Consider the following 16,623-nt stretch of genomic DNA (forward strand, 5'->3'; position numbering starts at 1 on the left):
ACTGAATTATAAAATTGCCAACTGGACAGCCCTGGCTTCCAGTCGATTGATGTTCCAGAGAGACACTTCTACAGTCCAGCGCCCTCGCACTGTCAGTTCCTGACAGTGAGTTCCCCAACCAAGAAGGCTCGCATCTGTTGTCAGTACTAGCCAGTCCAGAAGTGCTAGGGACACTCCCTTCCTTAGATGATCCGTCTGCAGCCACCACTGCATTTGGGAGGAGACCTCCATAGGCAGGTGGAGCCAAATCAATAGTCCCAAAACTGCGGATTCCACTGAGACAGCAGGGAGCGCTGAAGAGGACGCATATGCACCCTCACCCACGGTACCACTTCCAGGGTTGCTGCCATTAAGCTAAGTACTTGCAGGTAGGACCATATGGCCGGGCGCAAAGTGCTCAAAAACAGGCAGAGCCGTGCCAGCAACTTCTAAATTTGAGCTTCCAGCAGGAAAACCTTGCCCTGCTTCGTATCGAACCAAACCCCGAGGTATTCCAATGACTGAACAGGATGAAGACTGTTCTTGGCCAGGTTCACCATCCAGCCGAGCTCCTGCAACAGGAAAATCACCTTGCGAGTCACCAGGCGGCTCTCTTCCAGTGACTTGGCTCGAATCAGTCAGTCGTCCAGATGTGTACTAGGATCCCATCTTTTCTCAACTCTGCCTCAATTACTACCATTACCATGGAAAATGTCTTGGGGCTGGTGGCCAGACCTAAGGGCAGCCCCTGAAACTGAAAATGGCATCCCAGAACTGCGAACCACAGAAAGTGTTGATGTTCTAGTCAGATGGAGATGTGAAGATACACCTCGGACAGATCCAGAGAAGTCAAATTCCTCTGATTGCATGGCAATTATCCCTGAGCATAATGTTTCCATGAGAAAATGCTTCACTCGCAGAAGATTGTTGACATCTTTGAGATCCAAGATGGGACGAAAGGAGCCCTCTTTCTTGGGCACAACGAAATAAATGGAATATCGTCCCATATTTTTTTGAGATGTGCGCACTGGAACCACAGCCATCAGACTGAGGAGCCTTTGCCAATGTACCTTCCACTGCCTGCATTTTCTTCTTGGAATGACAGGGAGACTCCATGATACATCCCGAGGAAGAATGCAAAACTCCATCGCATATCCTTCTCGTATCACCTCCCGGACCCACTGATCCGATATGATTTCGACCCAGCTCTGATAAAAGAGAGAGAGGCATCCCCCTATCTCCTGCTCCCTGGGGTGGTTCGGCAAACACACACATAGACTAAGGAAGTGGAGAATGTTCGTGCTTGTAGCAAGGTGGCAATCACCGCAGAAGAATATCCATGCTTCAACAAGCGAGCCCTCTCAAGGGCCATATGATAAGACAAAACAGAGTTGGATCTTCAGGAATGACAGGCCCCTGCTGCAAAAGAAGATGAAGAGGGGTTTCTATCAGGAGTCTTCACAGATCAGCATACCATGGTCTTGTGGGCCAATCCTGTGCCACCAGGAGCACCATTCCCATTTGACCTTCGATCCTTTGAACTATTCTGCCCAAGTTGGACCACGGGGGAAAAACATACTGTAGCTTATTCTTCAGCCATTCCTGCATGAGAGCATCGATACCCAAGAACTTTGGATCTCTCCTGCGATTGAAGAACGAGAAACCTTTGCACCGCAAGAAGTCGCCAGAAGATCTAGAAACGGAAGGCCCCAGCTGAAACGCCTCAATGGACAATACCCATTCTCCTGGGTCCAAACTCTCCCTGCTGAGAAAGTCTGCTCTTACATCGTCTTTTCCTGCAATTTGCGAGGCCGAGATTTTCTGAAAATGCACTTCTACCCATTCCATAAGTTGGTCTATCTCCTGCGACACTTGCTGGCTTTTGGTTCCTCCCTGCTGATTGATGTAAGCCAGTGTCATTATATTGTCCAATATTATCCATACTGCTCAAACCTGCCACTGAACTGCAAGCATGCCAATCGGACCGCCCGAGCTTCCAGCCGATTGATGTTCCAGGGAGACTCTTCCGCACTTCAGTGCCCTTATGCTGTCAGTTCCTGAGTGAGCTCCCCAACCCTGGAGACTCGCATACTTCATGAGTACTAACCAGTCCAGTGATTTTAGGGAAACTCCCTTTTTTTTTTTTTTTAGAGGATCCACTTATAACCACCACTGTAGTTGAGAGCAGTTCTCCATCAGCGTGTGGAGTCGAATCGAATAGTCTTGAGATTGAGGGCTCCAAAGAGACAGCAGGGAGTGCGAAGAGGACGCTTATCACCCACAGAATCACTTCCAGGGATGCTGCCATCAAACCGAGTACCTGTAGATAGTACTACACTGTTGATGAACACTACATTCTTGTATAGTGTTCATCAACAAATGCACCTGCGCCATCAATTTCTGAATATGAGTTTATAGCAGGAAAACTCTGCCTTGCTTCATGTTGAATCGAACACCAAGATACTCTAATGACTGAGATGGCTGAAGACTGCCTTTGGCCAGGCTCACACTGAAAATGGAGAATACTGGCAGGCTGTCAATGCAGGAGTATATATACTGTGACGTCAGTTTTTCTCCGTCTCCATCTTCTAGTAGATCTGCAAAACCCACTGGTTCTGAATTCATCTGTCTGGGTGCTAGGGAATTCAATGTCTCTATCATATCTCCCCCATCTCATCTTTCCTTTAGGATATACATGTTAACATCTTTAAGTTGATCTCAATATCCTTTACTACAATTACCATCTCTGGAATAATTCCATGTTGTTTATATCCTTTTGAAAGTACAGTCTCCAAAATTGTGCATAGTATTCCAAATGAGATCTCACCAGAGATTGATATGGGGGCAATATTAGCTCCCTTTTTCTGCTGACCATTCCTCTCCCTATGTAGCTAAGCATCTTTCAGGCTTTTGCCATCATTTTAGCCACCTGTTTGGTCAACTTGAGTTCATCAGATATGATCACCCCCAGATCCCACTCTTGTTTTGTATATAGAATTTCACCCCATAGATTGTACTGCACCTTTAGTTTTTTGCAACCCCAATGCAATGACTCTGCATTTTTCAGCATTAAACCTTAACTGCCAGACTCTAAATCACTCCTCAAACTTCGCTAGATCCCTCATGTTTTCTACACCATCTAAGGTGTCTACTGTGTAGCAGATTTTGGTTGGAGCTGCAAAAAGACCAACCTTTCCCAATAGTCCTTCCATAATATAATTTACAACAATGTTGAACAGAACTTGTCCAAACACTGATCCATGTGGCACACCACTAGTAATGCCCCTCTCTGAGTGAACTCCGTTTACCACTACCATGTCACCTCCCACCCAACCACTTTCTAACCCAGACATTTTAGGGCCCATATGAGGGCACCAAGATTATTTATAATTCACTTATGTCAAAGGCCTTACTAAAATCCAAGTACACAATATCTAGCTCTTACCCTTGATCCAATTCTCTGGTCATCCAGTCAAAGAAACTGATCAAATTTGTCTGACAAGACCCATCTCTGGTGAAATCATAATGCTTTGGATCTTGTAATCCATTGGATTCCAGAAACTGCACTAGCCTCCATTTTTAGCAATAGTTCCATAGATTGACCTCTGTGGTGAGTTAAATTAACCAGCCAAAGATTTCCAGCCTCCTCCCTACTTCCACTTTTCTGAAGAGGAACCACATCCTCCTGTCTCCAGTCCTCAGCAATTACTCGTGACTCTAAAGAAGCACTGAAAAAGTCGGCCAGCACAGATGCCAAACCTAAGTTCCCTTAAACATTTGGATGTAACCCATCTGGCCCTATTATTTTATCAGCTTTTAAGTATAGCTAGATCCTCACAAATCCACTTTTCTGAAAATTGTTTGAGGTTTACCTCACTTCCAATCTTATTTGTGTGGTCTTACTCCTGGCCCTTCCTCAGTGAACATCAAACAGAATAATTTCCCCATCAACCTCTACATATTCTTCCCCTTCTCTGAGTTTCACACTGCCTCTTTTGCACTTCCTCCTATCACTAACATATCTTAAAAAACAAAAAAAAAAGTCTTTCCTCTGTTTTACCATATTTACTATTTTTTCTTCCATTTGCATCTTTGCTCTAATTACTTTGTCAGCCAGACATCAGTGTATGCGCTGACGTGTGGCAGAACTGAATGCAATCTGTGATCCAGTTGAAGATCATCCTCTTGGAGACTGCCACCCCTAGTGAATCAGGATTAAATGAAACGAGCTGTGATGAGCGCCAGTGAGGCTGTGTTCTTTGTTTTTAGTAAGCTAATGCTCTTTTGTAATCTAAAGAATACAGTAATCTCTCTCGATTATTATTAAGCGGTTTAGGAAAGAAGGTAGGAAGTGATATGGCTTAATTGATGTGAAAAGCTGACAATACCTTCAGGAGGAATTTAGGATGTGTCCTGAGCACTACCTTGTCATAAGAAAACTGCAAGTAGGGCGAGAAGTGCACTAAGGCTTGGAGTTCACTTACTCATCGAGCTGAGGTGATTGCCACGAGAAGAATCACTTTCCAAGTGAGGAATTTCAAAGTGATGGACTGCAGCAGTTCAAAGGGATCTTTCATTAGAGCAGACAAGACCATGTTCAAATCCCGGGACACTGGAGGTTTTTTGACAGGGGAATGAAGGTAAAAAAAGGCATCTCACGAATCGAGATATCAATTGATGGGAAGCCACAGAGGAATCTCTCTCTCTTTTATGGTAAGCAACTATAGCACTTAAATGAACCCTTATGGATGACATTACCAGGTCAGATTCTGAGAAATGGAGCAAATAACTGAGAATCTCATTGGGCGATGATGAAAAGGGTCTAATCCGTTGAGCTTGACACCATTTCGCATATCGCTTCCACTTAAAGGATTAGCTTTGTCTGGCTGACAGTATTCTTGCTGCTATAATAATCCATTGAATATTCACCAAGAGAGCTAAGCCTTGCATGATTTCGTGTTCAATATCCTGGCCATTAGGTGGAGGGGTGAAGAAGGGAGCCCTCTTCTTGAGTTAGGAGATCTGGGTCTTGACTGAGATATATTGTGTGGTTCTCAGAATACTGCACCAGATACGCAGGGTTGTCTCAGCCACGCCAGTGCTATGAGTATCAGAAGAGCATTGTCCCGGATCGTCTTCTGAACTGTCCTTGAGATGAGAGGAATTGGGGGGAAAGCATATAGAAAACCTGTCGACCAAGACATGAGAAAGGCATCCCACGTCTCCCTAAGGCCGCTGGGACGGACCGAGCAGAACTGCATTACTTTCCGATTTTGTTTGGTGGTGAAAAGTTCCAACCAAGGGTGACCCCATTGTAGGAAGATCCTGTCATCCACGGATTGGTTGAGGAACCATATGTGAGGGTGGAAAACCCTGCTTAGGCGATCTGCCAATGTGTTTGCTATTCCGGGTAAATATGCTGCATGCAGGGTCATTGAATTTTCGATGGCCCACTCCCAGATCCATACTGTCTCCCTAGAGAGGAACCAGGAGCCCAAGCCCCCTGCTTGTTCATGTAGAACGTGGCTACCTGATTATCCATGTGAATCGTAAGGGCATGGCCTCGTAGAAGATAAGCAAAGGCCATTAAAGCATATCTCATGGCTCTGATTTTGAGAAGGTTGATTTGGTAGGACTGCTCTTCCAACGACCATAGGCCATGTGTCCTGAGCCCCTCAACCCTGAGTAGATGTGTCTGTGGTGAGTATGAGACTGGGAGGGGGGGGGGGTTCCCGGAGAGGGATCATATTATTAGTATCCTTGGTTCCAACCACCAATGAATGTCTCTTCACATGGAGTCCAACAAGGTTACTTTCTTTTGTCATTGGTTGGCAGTATTGGGTCCATTGAGATTTCAAGCTCCACTGAAGGCACCGCACATGTAGGCGAGTGTGAGATACTTCATGAATGATTGCTGCCACTGTGTCCCAGGATTACAAGCACTTGGCACACTGCGACAACTGATCTACGGAGTAATTCTGTACATAGATGATGGATCCTCTTGATCCTCTCCTGCAGAAGGAAGGCACGAGACTGGATAGAATCTATCCTGGCTCCTATGAATTGCAGTATCTGGATTGATTTGAGTATCGCCTTCTCGGAGTTGCTAAGGAATCCTAGAAATTCCAGGCAGTGATTGTTATTTGCAGATGTTCTTGGGGGAGCCAGTCATCCAGACAGGGAAAAACCCAGATTCCCTGGTGTCTTAGATGAGCCACTGCCACAGCCAAACATTTGGTGAAAACTCTGGGAGCTGAGGAAAGGCCAAAGGGTAGGACTTTGTAGTGGTAGTGCTTCGAAGCCATTTGGAAGCACAGGAATCGACAGCAGGAAGGGTGTATCGGAATGTGGATTTAGTCATCTTTGAGATCCAAAGAACACATCCAATCGTTCTTTTGAATGAACACCAAGATCAACTTGAGGGACGTCATCTTGAACTTCTCCTTCCAAAGGTGTTTGTTGAGGGAGCGTAGGTCTAGAATAGGCCTGAGACCTCCCGAGCATTTCGGAATAAGGAAGTACTGGGAGTAGTAACCAGTATTGATTCAGTGTTTGGCTCCTGGTTGGATGGTCTGCTGTCGGAGCATGGTTTGGACCTGTTGCTCCAGAAGAAGTTGTTGAGGAGCTTCCTTCAGCGGGTTTGATCATGAAATATAGATGATAACCCTTGCAGACGATTCTTGGAACCCACTGATCTGATCTGACTCTACTCTGAGGAAAAATGACGTATTCAGCCCCCCGACTGGCAAGTGAGAATGTGGCGGGGCTGGTTTCAAAAAGACTGAGAGGGTTTTTGCTGTTTACGGTCCCTCTGACCACCTCTAGGTTGAGTAGGTTGAGACTGTGTACGAGACTACTGAAACTGTTGATATGTCTGAGGCTTGAACGGCTGAAACTGCTTGAACGATTTCCTCTGAAAATAGTAAGGTTTGTGATAATGATGATTAAACCTCTTCGCTGAGGCCTGAGAATCCAACATTACCGACAAAAGACTGCACTGCAATATTTTGCTCCTTGATTTGGGATACTGTGTCCTTCTGCCTGTCACCAAAAAAGTTCTTCCTGAGCACGGCAGATCTGTTAGCCAGTCATGAACATCTTCCCTGTTTAATTTTAGATTTTTTTTATATTCCGCTTTTTGCACTTTTCGGCACTTCAAAGTGGATTACATAAATGTACTCTAGGATGGAGCCAAGCTATTTGATGAGAAGCAATGGTGGTTATGGAGGTTCAGGAGGTTTCAAAGGACTCAACCTGCCCTCAACAAATGCCATAAACCCTCTTCTAGATCACAAAAAAGGTTGAGGCATTAGTTGCTGGCCTATTACTGCAGACTTCAATAACTGCAGACATTCATGTGGAAGTTGGACAATGGCATAGGTCAAGGATTTTTGTAATCTAACTTCAAATCCAGCTTCCTGGACACTGGAAAGTTGGCGTCAGGGGACTCCCCACATTTTTGACAGCAGTGCATCCAGTACCTTATAGGAAGGCTGAGCCAAAGGTTCGGTTGGAACTTCCAGGATCCTGAAGACTTCCTCCCTAGGGTTAGGAAGTTTCTGGACCTCTACTCCCAGCATATTGCCCAGCTTCTTCATGAACCATGAATAGGTTAGATCGTCTGGAGGAGAAGAGTGGTCTGGAGGTTCTTCCGGAGGGTCGGAGAGTCCAGGTGAACTGACTGAGGTGATGGTGGCTGAGACCCATCCTGCTTATCTTGATCCAGGGATATGGGCTTCACCGGAGAGAAAGGGGTATGATCTCGACTCCCTTCCCCACTCAGACCTGGAATAGGAGGGGGCAGAATCTCTGAGTGCAAAGAGGAGAACAGATTCTTTATGATTGATGAAATCTGGTCCGTGGCTTGTTGGGATCGGCTCGGAGGTGGATCCAAAGGAAGCCGCTCTTTCTCCAAAATGACAGTAGCCGGAGACTATCTCCCATGAGGGCGTATAGCCGCAGACAGAACATCTGAGGGAGGTTGTATCTGGTGCAGCCCATTTGTCTCTCAGAGAAAGTTTCTCTTGAAGAATGTAGTCTTTAAGACAGGATTGTGTGGACAAATCTGAGTAGACAGTACGGTCACCCTGGGAGGAGGAAGATCTGGAACTGATTGAGACATGCTTGGGAGGGGAAACCCAAGGTGGTTGTGATAAGATGTCAAGGATCAGGTCCACACCGTGCCTACTATGAGACAGTGATATAGGATCCATTCTTTTTCTTACAATGTGGGCTTTGAGGCCCCTGGGACTCTTCTGCCCTATCAAAAAAAACGGATTTTCATCTGCCATCACATTTGGACAATGCATGTGGTGAAAAATCTGGGAGGTGTGTTGTGAAGGCGTCTTGTGTAGAGGAAAGTCATGACTGCGTTGATGCGCTGTGAGTCTTGGTGCATGCAGTAGCTTGCTTCGAAACCTCCTGAGTTGGCGCCAGCTTAGATGTCTGCACAGATGCCTCATGGATTGAGGCGGGAGTGACGCAGTCACTCTTATCTGATGTCTTCTGAGTCGACTCATGAATGCATCCCAGAGATGACTCAATTGTTTAGAACTCGACGCTGTCACTTGGGCAGTGTGTCGATGCGAGGTTTTCAAAGACAATGACGGCGCACCTGTGCCCGAATCGAGCTTGGTGTACCCTGCAGGTATTTGCTTGGGTTTACTAGGTGCCAAAGCAACCTTCTGACACCCGAATGTTTGCTCCTCGATTTTTCCTGCGGCTCCATCAAGGAAGACCTTCAGTGGACATCATGAGCAGCAGTTTTAGGGCCCGGGGAAGAATTCATTGAGCGCCTCAGGGAGGGCGTATAGCTCCCTGAAGGTAAAGAAGCTCCCTCCTTGTCCCGGAGGAGGGCTATCTTCGCTGCTCTCTGCCTTTGCGCCCCTGGAGACATGCGGCCGCAGTCTCGACACGATACCTGGTCATGATCTTGGCCTAGGCAGAGGTATTAGTAATTGTGGTTGTCAGTGACAGACGTTATGTTCTGCACTGACAATATGTAAATCACGGCTTCTTGGACATTCTGGTTAGCACTGAAAAAGTGCTTTTTGAGGTATCACTGGTAGAAAAAAGAAGAAATAAACCTCTAAAGATGAGGCAACACGATGAGGAGAGAAAAGAACGTCTGTGTGTGAGTGAAGAAAATAGAAGACTGAGGAGAATGATGCTGCGCAGGCGCAGCAGCTCAAAGCTCTATCTTTGGAGAGAGAAAGACCGCAAGAGCGCCGTCAGATGAGGTCACCCAGACAGTATGAATAATTCAGCCTGCTTATCAATGGAAAAAATAATTTTTTTACTCAACACATAATTAAACTCTGGAATTCATTGCCGGAGGCAGTTAGTGTAACTGGGTTTAAAAATGGTTTAGACAAATTCTTAGAAGAAAAGTCCACAAACCATTATTAAACTGGACTTGGGGAAATCCACCTGGGATAAGCAGCATGGAATCTATTGACCTTTTAGGATCCTGCCAAGTACTTGTGACTGGATTGGCCATTGTTGGAAACAGGATCTTGGGCTTGATGGATCTTTGGTCTGACCCAGAATGGCAAATCTTATGTTCTTTTTCCTCTTATCTTTATTTACTTGTCTAACAAAAAAGGTTAATTGCCTTTACAAAACCTGATTTTAGTTTTGCTGACTGCTCTTCTTTCCTTAGATTTTCTCATCCAGCTAATGACTGAGTTACTCCCCCATTTTAATAAAGTTAGTTTTCCTGAAGTCTAAAACTCAGCTTAAAATGAACCATCACTATCTGCATTCTAATACTGAACCACACCATCTGGTGATCATTGATCCCAGATGATCCACTTCAGACACATGCTTCCCATTGATAAGCAGTAGGTCCAGGTGATAATTTGTTTTATTTTGTATTATACACCATCTTGTACAGTTTTTACTTGATATTGTACACTGCTATGAGCAGCCTGAAAGGACAGGGGATCTCTAAAGGAGTGGTAGGCACTGTAAAGCGGAGCAGTTGGTGTGGACTAGACAGGTCACATGGTCTTTTTCAGTTATGTTTCTATTTTTATATGATATTGAAATACTGCAAATATAAAACTTATTTTAAAAATGTATATACAATATAACCAGTAAAATGTACAATAAAAGCTATTTATGAATTTTACATTAAAAATCCATAAATAAAAACCAGTTACCAACAATACAAAATTACATATACAGACCAAATAGCCCATCACCCCTACTAGGCTCAGCGCAACCGGGTGTGCAAACGCAGAGGGTAGCACATCCAGGGGGTGGCGTCAGGAGAAAGGAAAGGACTGTGTTACTGCTGGTGGACCCTATCCCATCTGTGGTGGAAGAAGCAGATGGCCCGTGCGGCCGTCAGTGGACCAAATCCCACCGGTGGCAGAAGAAACAGAAAGCCAGTGCAGCCACCAGAGGGCTCCATTCCATCGGCAGAAGAAGCCTGTCCTGCAGCTCCTCAAGTACTGGCCCCATGGAAATTCAACACACGTGAGATGAGAATACAGGAAGTGCTAGCATCGTGAGAGTTGAATTACTGCGGGGCCAGCATGCAAGAAGAGGAGCAGAACAGCTGCTCTCCCAACTAAGATTCAAGCTGGCAGCAGTAGAGGAAAAATGACCCTTGGACCCTACCTGCCTAGTTTGCACGTGTGTGCGTGAATGGGAGCCTGCCCGGGAAGTGCGTGTGCGTGCGTGAATGGGAGCCTGCCCGGGAAGTGTGCGTGTGTGTGTGTGAATGGGAGCCTGCCTGGGAAGTGTGCGTGTGTGTGAGTGAATGGGAGCCTGCCTGGGAAGAGTGTGTGTGTGTGAGTGAATGGGAGCCTGCCTGGGAAGAGTGTGTGTGTGTGTGAGTGAATGGGAGCGTGTGTGAATGGGAGCCTGCCTGGGAAGTGTGCGTGTGTGCGTGTGAATGGGAGCCTGCCTGGGAAGTGTGCGTGTGTGTGAGTGAATGGGAGCCTGCCTGGGAAGTGTGCGTGTGTGTTAGTGAATGGGAGCCTGCCTGGGAAGTGTGTGTGTGTGTGAGTGAATGGGAGCGTGTGTGAATGGGAGCCTGCCTGGGAAGAGTGTGTGTGTGTGTGAGTGAGTGAGTGAATGGGAGCCTGCCTGGGAAGAGTGTGTGTGTGAGTGAATGGGAGCCTGCCTGGGAAGAGTGTGTGTGTGTGAGTGAATGGGAGCCTGCCTGGGAAGAGTGTGTGTGTGAGTGAATGGGAGCCTGCCAGGGAAGAGTGTGTGTGTGAGTGAATGGGAGCCTGCCTGGGAAGTGTGTGTGTGTGTGTGTGAATGGGAGCCTGCCTGGGAAGTGTGTGTGTGTGTGAATGGGAGCCTGCCTGGGAAGAATGCGTGTGTGTGTGAATGGGAGCCTGCCTGGGAAGAGTGCGTGTGTGTGTGTGAATGGGAGCCTGCCTGGGAAGAGTGTGTGTGTGTGAATGGGAGCCTGCCTGGGAAGAGTGTGTGTGTGTGTGTGTGTGTGAATGGGAGCCTGCCTGGGAAGAATGTGTGTGTCTGTGTGTGAATGGGAGCCTGCTTGGGAAGAATGTGTGTGTGTGTGTGAATGGGAGCCTGCTTGGGAAGAATGTGTGTGTGTGTGTGAATGGGAGCCTGCTTGGGAAGAATGTGTGTGTGTGTGAATGGGAGCCTGCTTGGGAAGAGAGTGTGTGTGTGTGTGTGAGAATGGGAGCCTGCCTGGGAAGAGTGTGTGTGTGAGAGAGTGAATGGGAGCCTGCCTGGGAAGAGTGTGTGTGTGAGAGAGTGAATGGGAGCCTGCCTGGGAAGAGTGTGTGTGTGAGAGAGTGAATGGGAGCCTGCCTGGGAAGAGTGTGTGTGAGAGAGTGAATGGGAGCCTGCCTGGGAAGAGTGTGTGTGTGAGAGAGTGAATGGGAGCCTGCCTGGGAAGTGTGTGTGTGTGAGAGAGTGAATGGGAGCCTGCCTGGGAAGTGTGTGTGTGTGTGTTTGTGAGTGAATGGGAGCCTGCCTGGGAAGTGTGTGTGTGTGTGAATGGGAGCCTGCCTGGGAAGTGTGTGTGTGTATGGGAGCCTGCCTGGGAAGCGTGTGTGTGTGTGTATGTGTGTGAGTGAACGGGAGCCTGCCTGGGAAGAGTGTGTGAGTGTGTGTGGGAATGGGAGCCTGCCTGGGATGGATGGGTGTGTGTGTGCGCACGCGCATGCATGCATGGGAGCCTTCCTGGGATGGGCAGAGATGTGTGTGATGAATGGGAGACTGCCTGGCATTTGGGTGGATGTGGATGGGTTTGCCTGGGGTGTGTGTGAATGGGAGCTTGTCTGAGTTGTGTGTGTGAGAAAGAATGGGAGCTGCCTGGGTTGTGTGTATGTGTGTGTGAGAGAGAGAGAGAATGGGGCTGCAGGTGGATACCAACCTGCCAGCAGCTGAAATGAAGAGGGGGGCCCAAGGTTGCTGGCAGATCCCAACCAAAGAGCAGGAGATGCTGTGGGTTTGTCAGAGGAAGCATATGTGTGAATGAGCTTGCATCTGTGTAAATATAAGAGAGGAGAAAGTTTGTGCGCATCCAACTCCCACTATAATCCACAACAATCTCAGGGTGACTGGAAATCTAAAGTTCCCAGGTGTGGGGAACATGAATTTTTTAAATCCTTTTTAGTTTTATTTTTCGGGTAATATCTGAGTTTTGAAATATTTTATTGGTGTTTGGGAAATTTAAATAAAATTATGAGTTTTAATTATTTGATTATTTGTCATGTTTTTGGAATATTATTAGCATCTCTTTACTAATATGATTATGTATTTATTTTATTTTTTTATTTTGTTTGATGTTTGAGGAATGGTGATGGTTCTGGTTTTTATTGTTCCACCTCAAGAGTCTGGCTTCTTGTAGTTTCCTGTTCAGGTTTTGTCACATTTATATTTCTACTTTATGGTTGCTCTATTCTGTATTTGTCTTATTTATGTTCTGCATGTGTGACTGAGGTGAGGTATGTTCCTAATAGGAAGCGTATTAGGACTTTTGTAGGGTCAAGCTCATACCCAACACATGTTATAATATGCCTAATAGCATATGGGTTGCAAGTGTGTTTTTACAGGATTTCTGGTTAGCATCACAGCAGTGCATGTACATGTGATATTTTTACCTCAGAATATGGTATTTTGATATTTTTAATGTAAAATATTATAAATGCATAACTCATCTGTAGGTGTGGAATGAATGGGCCAAGGGAGGGTGGGGGGGGGAGGGCATTGGCAAGGCTATAAGGTTCACCTAGAGCACATAATACCGAACTGCGGATGGTATCAGTTTTCAAAGTTTTTATCACTGAAGGGAGCTGGGATTTTTTTTTTTAGTGGGCCCAGGACAGCCAATGAATGAATGAATGGGGGGAGGCAGCACAGTAATTGTTCACACAGGTCAGCAATAAAGCTTGCACCGGCCCTGAACTCTACTAAAGAGGTAGCACTTTGCCAACTGCCATTGGCTGACCTCCTTGCCCCTATCACTTCCAAGGGCCTAATCCCAAAATGTTCACATCATTAATAGTCCACTATAAGTTCCATGTTCCATATCCCTTCAAGGCCCCATTACGCCTTATTTGGACAGCCCACTTGTTTTGAAAGACTCCTTTGTTGATGCATTAGTTCTTTAGCTCATGCATTACTCATGTTTATGCCCATCAACACTGTTCTCTGTTACCTGTATATCCCAATTTAGCCTACCCTCTTTTTAGCTATTCCCTACATTTATTCACGTTATTTGACAAGTTATTGTTGTCTATTTAATATTTATGTTCTTATGTTCAGAAACTCTGTTTAATGTAACGCCTTAACCGCGACAGTTTTGTTCTATGGAAACCGACCTGATTTTATATTTGTATCGAGAATGTCGGTATATAAAAATTCTAAATAAATAAATAAATTAAAAACTAACCCTATCAACCCCTCCTCTGAGATCCAGAAACAAATGGGTCTCAAGTAAAGTAGTTTCCAAAATTTTGTAAAAATATCACCTAAAAAGTTTATTCAAACCCAAAATTTCCAATGAATTGTAAATAAAAACGCCATAAAAGAGAACGTTTACTGACTTTTTTTAAATGTATGTAATTCACTGTAGTTTCTATTCCCCTTAAACAACCTCTCCTGGCATTCAGCTTTCGCCACTGAAAGGAAAATATACAGAGAAAGGGGCATGAAGACCAATTCTGTCTCAGCGTGACCTTGGAAACGCAGCTACTTAGCTGACCCGTAATTACTTACAAATATTTTTAAACAATACTGAGATAAATCTCGGCAAAATGCAGGTTCCTGCCAGCATTCATGAGAGGGAACTGAGCGTTTCTACGTCACCCCGGTTCAGCTAAACGGTCCTGGTTTTGCCGCATTGCAGGCGAAAATCAGAAATACAAATCCACACGCGCAATGGAACAAAACCACGATGACCAACTTGGAAAGAAGTGGCGACTCGGCAATACTCCACATTCTTCTCGATCACCGCCCCAGCCCCGCAGACCCAGTAGCCCACAGAAGTAAAGGCGCTCAGATAGAAACCTCCAAAACTCGCCCGCCTGGCAACCGTCCTCAAAGAACCATTGCGGAGACGGAAATCAATCCAAGTCTCAACGGCGCTACTTTGCGTCATCCAACGGTGCCACGGCCAACGTCCGCGCTGCACTTCCGTCATTCAGCTGCGACAAGGCCACCGTCCGTTCTGCGACTGCGCCCACGGGGGGGGGGGGGGGTAGTTTACTGTGCCTCTTCTCCCCCCAAGCTCAGTAGTTTGGCATGACCATGCACGCGTCACTGAGTCTCTTCTTCTGAAGTCCCTCAATCTCTGAGCAGATTGAGCAGGGAGGGAACAATCACACTGGCATGCTTAAATTTAACTGAGAACTTGCATGAAACACAGCACAGCAAGATTAAAAAAAAATAATAATAAATCAAATGATTGGCCTCTCCACCGCCTGCCTCAGAGGCTCCGGCCACTCACACTGATCCTCTCCCAGTACCTTGCCTGCCTTAGCACAGTCTCCAATGAGACTCTCAGTCAGTGGAGTGTGAACATGAAGTCCTCTTCCTTAAGGGTGCACTGTTTGGAGGCTCAGAGCTCCCTAATAACCTCACAGGATTTCTCCAGTGTGCTGGAAAACAGATGAAAGCATAAATAGCCTCATTTCCGACTCCTCCACACCTGCCCTCCCACCTCCACTAAGAGGAAGCCAGAAGGAAAGTTTCCAGGGTGGGAGGTGCTTTCACAGTCTAGCAGTTCTTCCTTAAGTACTTCTCCGCAGAGCCTCCCTGCCCACTGCAGCAACTTTTTTTTTTTTTTTAACGATGAATTTCCCGCTGCAGCTGACAGCTCCCTGGTAGGTCAATCACCGACCCCTGCATAATATACGCGCCCCTTATAGGAATTTGTGCTTGAACAAAAAAAATGTCATTTTTGCTTTAAAGCCAAACGTACGCTAAAACTCGGTGTGCTGTCAGAAGGTTATAGAACATCTATAAAACCAGAGAGGGGCTGTAAATAGTGACAGCCGCTCAATTTCTTCAGTAAAAGCTGAGAAAGGTAATAGACAAAATATATATTTGACAAGGAGGTTTCAGTAATGCAGGCCCCCATCTCCTCCCAAAATAATTATATTCAGTTTCCCTGTACCTACCCAGATCAGTCCAGACTCCTGGGTTTTGTCTCCAGCAGATGGAGACAGAGAAAGTTTCAGAGGCACCACCTCTTAATCCAGTGTGCTACCTCCAGCTCCTCAGTATTTCTCTGTCTCCAGCAGATGTACGTGGTGCAAAACCTGCAGTTCTGTACCAAAATAGAGAAAGAAAAGAAAAATTGTATTAAGAAGAGCAGAGACTTCTCTCCTAGGAGGTTGACAGGTCCTGGTGGGACTATCTCTCCTGGTTGCAGAGGCAGATGAGCAGGGGTTGGGGACCCTAGATTGCTCTCTGGATTTCACCTGAACTGATAGCTGGTGGTCCAGTTCCCTCACCTTCAGGAGGATTGGGAGAAGCCTATGCCACATTTCAGATAAGACTGTTCTTTTTGTATTTCTTACAAAGTTAAAAAAAAAAAGGGCTCCTAGAAGAATTTCAAAGGCAGCGGGTACTTGTCCTTTGTTGAATCCCCATCGCTGGTGGTGGAGGGATCAACTTCAGCTTAATTTGTTAACGACTCTCCCTTTGCCTTCCTCCGGGCATCTGCTGCATAGTCTAAGCCGAGTCCTGGCCATGCCGAAGAGGTGTGATGCACTATGTGTGGGGACAGCTCCTCACGCGTTTCTTGTTCTGGCCGCTGTACCTGCTGCCTCTTTGGTGGAGAAGGCACATCGGGAGGGACTGTGCCGGCAGCTGTGAGGCAGCACAACTCTGGTGAGCCGAAAGCTTCGTTGCGAGGGGCCGACGATCCACTCCTGCTAAGTGTGGGAATTATGGCCATTTTGGATACATTTTCTGCCAAGAAGAGGGGATCTCCCGCCTGAACTTTCTCCAGCTGAGTTCAGCTCCGAGGAGGCCCGAGGGGAGGGGGGGCAGTCAGGGAGGACATTGATCCTCTGGAAGAGGATTCTGATAGTACCTTCCCTTTTTCACCTGAGTTTGCTCTTGCTGCACAAAGCCTTTTTGGCCTGCAAGGCCGCGGTGCAGATCCTCCTCCCAGAAAGACGTCCAGACTTTTGGGGACCA

The 16,623-nt window shown here is 46.4% G+C and overlaps 1 protein-coding gene and 1 long non-coding RNA gene across 4 annotated transcripts in view; one reads left to right on the forward strand and one right to left on the reverse strand.

Moving 5' to 3' along the window:
• SMIM8 (small integral membrane protein 8) overlaps positions 1-16,623 on the reverse strand; it is a 34,938-nt gene that overhangs the window by 11,299 nt on the left and 7,016 nt on the right. The window contains exon 1 of one of the 3 annotated variants that reach the window (XM_029595463.1): positions 14,943-15,070. The exons of 1 other annotated variant lie outside the window; for it this stretch is intronic. The gene's annotated coding sequence lies outside the window, so the exon portion shown is untranslated. Of the gene's footprint in view, positions 1-14,484; positions 14,637-14,942; positions 15,071-16,623 lie in introns of those variants that run through there. One more of the 3 variants, XM_029595462.1, reaches the window with a different exon arrangement.
• Positions 15,163-16,623, forward strand: part of LOC115087838 — a 33,183-nt gene continuing 31,722 nt past the window's right edge. The window contains exon 1 of the long non-coding RNA XR_003855629.1: positions 15,163-15,299. This is a non-coding gene — a long non-coding RNA (uncharacterized LOC115087838). The remainder of the gene's footprint in view (positions 15,300-16,623) is intronic.

Source organism: Rhinatrema bivittatum, chromosome 3, assembly GCF_901001135.1.
Source record: "Rhinatrema bivittatum chromosome 3, aRhiBiv1.1, whole genome shotgun sequence".
NCBI lineage: Eukaryota > Metazoa > Chordata > Amphibia > Gymnophiona > Rhinatrematidae > Rhinatrema > Rhinatrema bivittatum.